An 11818-nucleotide genomic window follows, 5' to 3' on the forward strand; every position below is an offset into this window, starting at 1 on the left:
TATAATGTCAGTTCTTGCTTACAAGGCTGTAAGGGTACTGGAGCAATATACACGGCTGAGTACTGAGGTAGTGCACGTAGTTTGGTTTTGGTACAATATATATATATATATATATATATATATATATATATATATATATATATATATATATATATATATATATATATTCTTAGGACAGTTCACATGTACAAAGGTATGAAAAAAGGCTTCTACGGATTTGTGCATAGCCAAAACAAATCTATGTGCAACGCAGAGACTACGAGAAAAATAGATATAGCTAGGAGTGTAAACATGGGTGATAGACCGAACAATAATTGTAAGTCCCGAAAAGTATTGAGTATCAGAGTTCTGAGAGAGCGTACGCAGTTGAGGGTAATAGAAATAAGTACTTGAAAGTAAACATAGTTTAATGAGTATACACGACTTGAGAAGTTCAGGAAAATGAGTACGTGAATGGAATGTTCTGATAGTGAACTCAGTTCGGGGAGTGCAAGGAGAGGACACGCAGTCAAAGGAATGTTCAGCATGTACACAGACCTAGAAAAGTACACACTAGGGTAAATGCCTACGGTTGTGACAGTGATGGCAAAGTCCACACTGATATAAAGAATAAAAAGCTCCTCTCCCAGTTTAGAGTAGATGATAATGTGTTCCAGAAATAGTGTGTGATGTAGCGATGAATTTGTACCGTGGCTGGTCGGTCGCTGTGCCCAGCCAGCCCTCAACACAGTGGCTTACGTAAACACAAACAAATAGACACACGCACACACACACATACACACACAAACAGATATCACACACACACACACACACACACACACACACACACACACAGACTCACACAAGAACCACACACACTAATGCGTGATACATGACCGCCTGCTTGGAATTTGATAGACGAGAGCGTTCTCTGCCGTTCTACTCGTCGATCATAGGAAGAAGCCCATGGACAAACTAACATCTCACGTGAGAAGGTGTCAGATCATTACCTAAGAAAAGGTGTATATGGGATATCTATACTTCAACACAGTCAATTTTATGATAAGTATTAACGAAGGGCAAAAATGAGTTACGTTTCACCAAGATATTTATGCCGACTACTTGGATCTGCCCTACACGACGAATGCATGAGGGAGTGTCACACATGCTACCGGCAGCAGACCTACAGGCGTCATACCAGCATACAACTGTGCGGCCAGGTGCACGATGAATTACGAATGCGATTTTTGTTCCTGCGTACCTGTTCCCTCTGAACGTTCCCGGTTGCCCTGGTGGAGCTTGCCAGCTTGGCAAGAAGTTGTAGGAGGGAGTTTTCCAGCAAACAGAAGAAAAAAGAAAAAAGAAAAAACGTTATGTAGTGCAGACTGATTCTTTGTGTAAACATAAGCCTTAAAGTAGGATAACTCATTGCTTTAAGTATAACAGACACAACGGACAACTCGAGTAATACCAATACACTCAGCACTCTTGACCGCTTACGCAGTGTAGTCCCTGTTTAAGACGACATAACCCTCTGAGCATGAATCCTGATACTAATCCCCTTAAGTACATTTAAACCCCTTGTGCGTTAACCAGCGACACTGCCAAAGCGAACTGGGTGGTTAACAGTATGTTCAAGTATGTAAAGATCGAGATTTCCACAGGGCTACTGTTCTCTGATTCTGCTATCTCCTGAGCCAATATATTATGCCATAATTCATTTACCCGATGTCCAAATGAGAAACCAGGGATATAATCTATCTCTAATCTATGAGGATAGTTACTCCTATTGGAGGAGCGGTTACCGAGGGGATTCAGCCAAATCTTATTGTTATCACAAAACCCGCAACAACCATTGCTCTCTGCATGCTGAAGGTATGATGGTTCAATGATACTCCTCTTCATCATAAGAAGCAGATATTCATCATCGAATATAGGCTCAACTGACAAGGTTATTTGTTGCTTATCGACTGTGAGGACCCTTCATCGTCCCTTGACTAATAGAATTTGGGCCACTACTTAAAGACTCTAGGAAGGTGGGCTTTAAAAGAATTAAATATGGCTTTTAAGGTGTCGATGCAAGTGTCCTCTTGCAATAATTCCATAAGCAAAATATATCTAATTCCTGTCTTCTAAGCAATCATTTGGATATATATATATATATATATATATATATATATATATATATATATATATATATATATATATATATATATATGTATGTATGTATGCAGAACCTTCACTTCACCGTGAAGAGATATGGAAAGAGAAAATAAAACCAATGAGTATTTTCGTTTAATACATCCTCAGACCGTCGGAGGATGTATTAATCGACAGTACTCACCGTTTTTATTTTCTCTTTCCAGTGGTGATTATCATGCATATATATATATATATATATATATATATATATATATATATATATATATATATATATATATATATTCTTTCTTTTCTTTTAAACTATTCGCCATTTCCCGCGTTAGCGAGGTAGCGTTAAGAACAGAGGACTGGGCCTTTTTTGGAATATCCTCACCTGGCCCCCTCAGTTCCTTCTTTTGGAAAATTAAAATATATATATATATATATATATATATATATATATATATATATATATATATATATATATATATCAAGAGAACTGTAAGAGGTAATCAAAATGGCCAAACTGCTTTTGGAGGGCAAGGCAACGTGGGCTGATATTTATTACCAACACACCATACGAAAATCTTGAAAATCACATGTTAAGGATCATTCTAAGAAAACATAACACTCGCTATGTGATCCTTGTAACCTAATGCCTCCTAACCAAGACATCATATAGACGCCTAGTTTTCCAGTCGTTAATATTCTTAATGTCAAATAAGTATGATGGAGTTGAGACATTAACTGAATACAAAATTATGGTAAATACTTTTCGCCTAGACATCCATGCTTCTCATAAACATGTACAACCAAGCTTGATGGGGACATACATCAGTGACCTTAGCCTGAATATGGTTAGGCCTAATTGTTTTAAAATGCGCCAAACCTTAACCTAAATATGAGAGTGGTTGGCATATTTGAGATTCTTACAGAATATACAGAGCGAGTCGTCAGTTGCCAACATAACCGGGATGCAGGCGTCCCCTTTGGCCCTTTTATTGTACCGGATGAAACCGTGTAACAGCCATTGATTTCCAGTCCATTAACGCCGGCGGACTGCTCCGTCCTGATTCGCTGTTCCTGGGCAATTCAATGCGGTTACTGCTGTAATATGGGGAAACCGTTGTTGTTAGGTAACTCTCGCATTCCTGAGAGGGAAAACGAGTGTGACTAGACGTTCACATAAAAGCTTTGTGGAGGCTCTTCATATTCTCTTTAATATAATGCTTTTATGATAAACCATTTGAGAAGGCATAACGCAAAGTCTTTATACTTATGTAGCAATTACATTAATAGAACCCCGTAATGCAACGTTAACCAAGTAAGATGTCTGCATTGATGAAAACAAACCAAGATGGTACTGAGGACGTACAGTGACTCACTGTTACTTCAGAAAGTGGTCATATATATATATATATATATATATATATATATATATATATATATATATATATATATATATCTTTTCTTTTTCTTTTAAACTATTCGCCATTTCCCGCGTTAGCGAGGTAGCATTAAGAACAGAGGACTGGGCCTTTGAGGGAATACCCTCACCTGGCCCAATTCTCTGTTCCTTCTTTTGGAAAATAATAAAAAAAAAAAAAACGAGAGGGGAGGATTTCCAGTCCCCCGCTCCCTCCCCTTTTAGTCGCCTTCTACGACACGCAGGGAATACGTGGGAAGTATTCTTAATCCCCTATCCCCAGGGATAATATATATATATATATATATATATATATATATATATATATATATATATATATATATATATGCAAGCATTCTGCCAATCCTCAGGCACCTCACCATGAATCATACATACATTAAATACTTCCCACGTATTCCCTGCGTGTCGTAGAAGGCGACTAAAAGGGAAGGGAGCGGGGGGCTGGAAATCCTCCCCTCTCAATTTTTTTTAATTTTCCAAAAGAAGGAACAGAGAAGGGGGCCAGGTGAGGATATTCCCTCAATGGCCCAGTTCTCTGTTCTTAACGCTACCTCGCTAACGCGGGAAATGGCGAATAGTTTGAAAAAAAAAAAATATATAAACAAGAAAGAATAGTTTATATTTCCCCGAAATGATGAACGAAATACCGTCCATTTAGTCAAGTATTAGTTGTGTGGCACACAGCGAACACCTTAGACAACAAACCATTGCTCAAGGAAAGGTACTGTTGAACCGTCACTGTGCTCGTCGTCTGGAACTCAGACGAAGTTAAGCAGCTGAGGCCCGCACAGGGTATGGATTCCTCTAGCACAGACTCATCGCAGCCCGAGTGTAATAGACTCATCGCTCCAGATGATGAGGCACAATTAACCAGACGCTTTGGTGGTAAGGCATCTTGCATTTGAGCTAATTGGTACCTAACACTCCTTCATCAGCCTGAAGTAGTGGCAGCAGACACCCCGATTTCGCGGTCTTGTCTTATACTCAAAAGGATAATGGTGTCGGGTTCTAGACTGGGGGAATCCAGATAATCTGGCAACCTCAAGACGAGTTGAAAGTTCGGTTAATGAGCCAGAGAATGAATGGTGACGCCCCGGCACTAACGACTAGCGAAATATATTGTCATTATCACCACCCTCACCTGTCACCACAACCGCTGTAACCCTATATAATCTGTATCATCCTCGCTCCCAACCCACCATATTCATTTCAGCAAGTGGATCACCATCCATCACCATCACCATTACACCATCATTATTAGGCCTGCAATTACTGCCATCAACAGTACAACCACCACCCCCATCATTACCAGCACAACCACTAACACCGTCAATAGTTCAAACACACTCACTAGTACCACAAACAATACAACCACAACAACACAACCAGTACAACCACCATCATCAGTTACCAACACAACCACCACTATCACTACTAGTAAGCATACACTACCATTACAGCCTCTACCACCACCATCATCAGTATAACCACCATCATTATCATTACCAACTACAAAGACAGACAGCCATAATCTAGAATCATAAACTTCGCTTTTAGGTTTATTTGTTGGTAAAATCGTTCCTTCCCTTGTATGAATACACTTACACAAAATACGTACAAATGTAAAATCGACTTGAAAATCTTCTTAAGTAAATTACGTACAAATGTAAAATCAACTTGAAAATCTTCTTTAGTAAAGTTATTTTAACAACATATCGAAAGAGGATCGAGAGCATTTGTAAAGTTCTCCCGCGAGAGGAACTAGTGCGGAGCTGAGGGTGAGTTTAAAGTAGGGCGGCGATAGGAAGGAGGCTGGGGTAGGGAGGGAACGCGCGGCTCGGGCGTCACGTGACCCACGGCACGTAACGGTACGACGCCAACAGGAACCAGGGATCACGTCCCACGACTACCTCAGCTGCCACCCAACACCAACTAAAAACAAAACATTAAGCCTCCACCATAAAACGTCACCACCACCACCAATATGAACACCATCCTATCGTCATCATGTCTACCAACGTCACTGATATATTCTTATAATCACCACTAACAGAGCCAGTGCCAAACACCATTACTATAGTCTCCACCACTACCCGCACCATCACAAACATAAGCACCAATATCGTTATCACTCCAACGTCACGAAAGACCAGGCAAAATCAAACACAAAACCAGTACCAACAAGAGCACAAACATTTCTATCGCCATCACAACCAACGCCACCAACGAAACAGACATTAGCATCACTACCATCACCAGCAAGAATACAAATATCACTAGCACTACCACAACAACGGTCAGCCGTCACTGACACCACCAAAGCAGCGTCCTTATCTAGACGCAGACCTCTGCTGGATCAACCGTCATGGGTATCCGGGGCAAACGTCTCTGCAGATGACATGAACGAATCTTGTATGGTCGAACTGAAATTCATTAATACAGGTCAAATACTCAGTGTTGCAGATATGAGGATACTTCTAGCTGCTAATTTTATTCATCTCGTCTGCTAACTACCAACAGAAGCAAATACAACTAAGATGAGAAAATTATTCTTTTCACAACGTAAAAGAAAGAATTTTCAAGTGCACTAAAAAAGATAAACGAAGTTCACTCTCTTGAGCATAGAGACAGCTCCTTTAATCACGGGAGGAGTGGTTTAATTCCAGACCTGGGTGGCACCTCAACATAGTGAGGCTGTGAATGCAAGAATGGCTTTCGCGCGCTGAGATCACATGACTGATGTCACGTGATCTGAGGCGCGTGACAGGGTGTCGCCTCCACGAAGAAGCAGAAGGTTCCAGAGGATGGCGAAACTCATCAACATGCGAGATGCCTGCTGGATTTTAACAAACTGACTACCAATTCGATAAGTATTTCAAGTACAACCCATATACGGAAATGTAGGACATATTTGCATGAAAATAACTACTAACATCAGCAGTGTATCTTTAATACAGTTACACAATTAGACTTGAGTTTTATACACTGCCTAACCTGACATATTTCCATATGCTATGGCAAAATCAGTCGTGCTTGTCTGTGACCTCTACAGCGCTGTGTAGATGAGAAAGCCAAAGAAGCTTCTTTAATCAATACTGTAACCTACCCGGTCCAGCTTCCATCAGCGACGGCTCCTTCAGCTCGCAATGGTAATTCCCCCACTCTCCGAGTTTCAGCAACTGCAGCCCTCTAACCGCACAAGACATCCGAATGAAAGAACGTTTGAGGAAGTAATAGAAGTTATGCTATCGTGGGAAAACAGTGTGACACAAGTGAGTTGATGAGGTACTGGCGATAAGATTTTTATCTATAAATATACAATGTCCCAGCGTTCTTTAGTGTATTAATGTGTGTGTGTGTGTGTGTGTGTGTGTGTGTGTGTGATTACTTAAACGTTTGAGTGTATGTGGAGGGACATTTACACCTTTAGTCACAGTTTTGAAAAAAATCAACTGCATTTACTCCATCACAGTTTAATTTGCTCCAACTCCCCATGACTAAAAAGTCTCTTCAAAGCCTCCTGAAATTTGTTTTGCGTACTTTCCCACTACAACCTTTCACTCTGGATTACCTTCTGTTTTTCGAGTAGTAACTGCCGCTGTTCATATCAATCGTTGCTCCCAAGGGATTTGTAAGGAATTATCAACATCTCTCATCGGTTTTCCTTTCCTTCAATAAGTGCAGAACAAGACTTTACTCTGCGATTTACTTCTCTAACTTTTGGTAACGTCTTTGTAGTGTTCCTTTGGACCTTCTCCAGCAGTTCTATATATTTTCTCAAGTAAGGAAACCAAACTGTTGACACATAATCCAGCTTGGGTCGATTATAAGTATCTTACTATCTCACTGTCCATATACTTGAGGGTAATTTCGAGTGACAAAGTAAGGTATGCTTCTCTCACGATCCATCTTACGTGTTCTGCGGTTGAGTTCTGATTGACGTCAGGTCTAAGGTTATTTTCACAGAGTGATTCTTATAACTTGCTTCCACCTACACGGTAGTCACAGTGTGGTTTAGGTATATCCTTCCCCACCATCTCCATAACTTTTTATTTTCTAAGTGTAAATACCATTAGCCATTTGTTTAACTATTGCATTTTGTCTTGGTTTCTTTGTAACACAATGAACTCCCTTTCACATCGTACCCCATTCATTATTTGGGCTTCATCAGCAGACACACTCAGGTTTGATTCATATTCATTTGGTGAGTCATTTACTCAGGAAGGAAATAATGGTGAACCCAGCAACGAGCCCCGAGGGACTCCAGTTGACATCCTCGCCAAGATTGAAAAGGTTCCCCTGCCGTATTTTCTCTGCTATTCCTCACTCTTATAGCTTTCATTGCACTTAACTCCTTAAACACAACAGTGTAACCTTTGGATATGATGACATGACCTCTGGAATGACCCTTAACAATAAGGATCGTTACTGACAATTCTTTCTTGCCATTTTATGACTATTAGTACAAAATAACATCTCCATTCCAGTGGAACATCACTCTCTACGAATGGGATCCTAACAACTTAAATACGATCGTTCAACCCTTTGTGTATGATATGTGAGTATGATAATAATCCACTGAGTACAATGACTAAAGACATAGTAGTCAAGGGGTTAAACAGCATCCTAGCAGCTAGCCTTACAAACCTATGGACACTCCATGGGTACATATTGTGCTGAATGTGATCCATGATTCATGTAAGAATACTATTTCTCCTGGAACGATCTTTCTCGCAGAGGTTGTACGTACGTCAGTGCTTCTAAAAGTTTTTTTTTTTTCTCTCTCCCTCTCCGGATACGACGGAATATTTGTCTCCTACGATCATGAAACTTTCACCCCACCGGTGTCAATAACTTTTCCGAGTACTTTACTAATTTGGGCTTTTGTGTCAATAATTTGCCTCACTTATTATTTTCGCCAGACCGTCTTACATCATTTCTTGCATTGCTCTTTTCTCGTTTTCTGCCCTCTGGAATCTTTCCGTGGCTTCCGTCTCCCCTATATCTCTTCCTCAACGTGTTCCCTTGCTGTGTACACCTGTAATCGCATTCGCCTATTCTTTTCCTGGCACTCTAATCCCTTTGTTAGCACTCATACTGCAGAATCTGTGATGACAATTCAATTCCTAAAATCTAGATTGGGTTAGAAAGTCTAATCATTAGTTTTTATTTATCATAGTTTCCTTCTGTACACTTTCTCCTGACTTAGGACCTCGCTTCTTACCCTCAGATATCCTTCACTCAGTATTCCATCTCGATTACTATGTGCTTGTATTTTCCAAGTGCAGCTCCTTTGAACATGCATTCTTTTACGACTATACTCTATATGAAGATCAATACATCCAGCCTGCTGGATGGCACGTCCACACGAACGACAGAACTTCGTGACACGCTAATAGCACTCAACAGCGAACCAAGCGAGCGTATGGCTAAACCTTGCCGATTCTGCACATCCTGAAAGTTTTTTCGTTATTTTCTCAGAGAAAAGAGTTTTAAGTTCATCTGGCATTCTTGCATTTCTATTACAATTTGTTTAAAAAAAAGCTATAGAAAATGGCTATCATTCCCTTGAAACTTTGCTTTTGTGATCAGGACAGTGGCTCTCACTTGACTTTGTTCATAAACACATAATTCGGTCTGCTGTGGCTAGTCCCGGAAGGTGTTGATGTCACCACTGCACACAAAAGTAGGCCTTAACAAACAATTTGTCCCAGCTCTTCAAATAACATCAAGACTTCTCGTCTAAGCTGTCTGGGGCAAAGGTCAAAGCCGATGTCTTCGTCGGATCACAGATAAGGATCCTGGACTGAAAGGAATTCCCCAAGAAGCTCACTTGGAAGGAGAAATCTGCTTGGTACAGCTTTGTCACAATGGTATGGGGCTTCCTGGGCAATCACAAGGCCGAAAACTGCATGGACCTGGTTGAGACTATTGTGAAGAACTACGGCAAAATGGGTTGCAGGATGGCTCTCTCTGTCCATATCCTCGACGCTCATCTTGATAAATTCAAGGAGCGTATTCGGAGGAGCAAGGCGAGCCCTTCCACCTAGATATATTGAACTTTGAACGCAGCTACCAAGCAACATATAACGAGAACATGATGGGAGATTATAGTTGGGGTCTGATTCGTGAAAGTGATTCACAGTACAATCGTAAATCTAAAAAAACTACTCACTTCTAATCTCTTGTGATCACTTTTGTTTAACATTAGTGTAAATACATGTGAATTTTGATTCATATGTTGTTTGTCGAACTTTATTTCTGTAAAGGTGCGCAAATTCGCCCGATATTCAATAAGAAATAGGTGCATTTCAAAATATTACTGTCCTGGTGACAAAAGCAAAATTTGAAGGGAATAATAGCCTTTTTCTCTACTTACGCATACACAATCAGGAAATAACACTATCCAGGAACAAAAACTGTTACAGTGTTTCAGGGCTACTGTACACAACTGTTTTGTCACCATTCTCCCTAAAATGCACCACCAAAAAAGTCCATTTCTTCTATTATGTTCTGAAATCTTTTAAGTTTCCCCTTACCAGAAGGAATAAATGACCCAATCCTGTTTCCCTTATATTCTTTCCTTATCATATATCCGTTAAGATAGCACCATGAGGTTTACATCCTTTCCGAGTTTATCTTAGGAATCTAGCCTAAGATTCCTGTGATGTTGACTTACTACTCGATCCTGGAAATCTTTTTAACGAAGCCTACCATACTTTAGCACTTATAAATTAGATGTGTAACATAGCCTTCATATTGTTGATTTTCGTTCCTTTAGCGCCGAAGTAGCCTCTTGTTCCTTTGCTCTCTTCTAATTTTTCGGTTTGTATTTTCCCCTTACTCTTCGCACTTCTCATTTTGTCCTCCTTTATCATGAATACCTTAGTATCTGCTAGTATCAGCACCTCCACACCATTTTCGTCTACCTTCAGCGTAACCTTCAATGGGCTTCCCCAGCCCCCCTTCTCCCACCACGAGGATGTGGCGATCAACTTGATTTTTCTCCCTAGCCATTCTTCAAGCCTATGACTTCCACGAAACCCGTGATCTGCACTCTTCTAAAAATATATTTCACGATTCCTGGTATTCTTGCACGTTGTATTTTAGATATCAGTACCAACTCACATCTTTCGGTATTATTACCGTCTGGGCCATCCATACCACGAGTGGTAGGTTAGGTTCGGTTTGGTTTGGTTGAAATTATTCTTACGATGAATTCTAATATTAGTCTTTCGAGCGATTCCCACCTTCAATCACTACATTTCATGACTTTCCTTACCCAAATTCCCCGTTCCCACTGGCGGTTCCCCATTATCGTTGGATAAAGGCGAGGGTGGGGTGGGGGTATCTCAAGAGACTGATATGCGGTAGATATTATCGCCAGAATCGTGCAAAGCACACAATAACAATTTCCAAATATGCGGATGACCGAAAAGGCAATTTTACCCATCTTTCCAGCTCGTCTTATGACCGATACTCATCATATCCTTGCTTATGAACCTCTGTATCGTTCGATAAATTAACAGGAACAAGTCAATCATTGACATTAACTGCCTGCTATAAGCGCTACTAAACAAAGACAATCGTCGTCAATCCTAGCTAACCATTTCATTAAAGTAAATGTGTACGGAAAATCTTTCATACTCTTCAGTAAAAGCAAAATTGAGACAAGTCAAAGCCTTCCTTTGGCAGCGTTTAAAAATTCACTGTGGCCCAAAGTAAAAAGGCATATATACACAATAACGTTAACCCATTACACAAAATGCAAGTGCAAAGTCAGCTCTCATACACTTTACAGTCACCAATGTGACTTTATCAGGCTGCATGCGAGGCAATATATATATATATATATATATATATATATATATATATATATATATATATATATATATATATATATATTGTGTGTGGGCAGACATAGTAACGGTTATCTGTAACAACAATATGTGAATGTTGTCATGTAAGGACGTAATGTTGGAATTACCTCTGCAGGCTGGTAGAAGATACTGGGGTAGAAGTATAGGCCATGTGAACTCAATGCAAGTTCTGTTGGAAGCTTAAACGTAATCTGAATATACAGCATAGTTTTAACTTACGTGACCATCAAGACCAGATGCTTGTTAACAAAGACAGGAAGCGGAAATACAAGTCACTCATCTTGCATTGACCTCAAGTTCTTTGCTCTAACCCTTCTTTTTCATGTTCGTGATTATGACCAACGGGTGATTAAAGGTAATTCCCGGGTGA

General features: G+C 40.1%; 1 protein-coding gene across 3 annotated transcripts in view; it reads right to left on the bottom strand.

Annotated features, from left to right (window-relative positions):
- BHD (folliculin) overlaps positions 1-11818 on the bottom strand; it is a 79458-nt gene that overhangs the window by 67312 nt on the left and 328 nt on the right. The window contains exon 1 of one of the 3 annotated variants that reach the window (XM_071684108.1): positions 11668-11686. The exons of the other annotated variants lie outside the window; for them this stretch is intronic. The gene's annotated coding sequence lies outside the window, so the exon portion shown is untranslated. Of the gene's footprint in view, positions 1-11667; positions 11687-11818 lie in introns of those variants that run through there. 3 annotated transcript variants of the gene reach the window in all.

The sequence above is a fragment of the Panulirus ornatus genome, chromosome 37 (genome assembly GCF_036320965.1).
Source record: "Panulirus ornatus isolate Po-2019 chromosome 37, ASM3632096v1, whole genome shotgun sequence".
Lineage (NCBI taxonomy): Eukaryota > Metazoa > Arthropoda > Malacostraca > Decapoda > Palinuridae > Panulirus > Panulirus ornatus.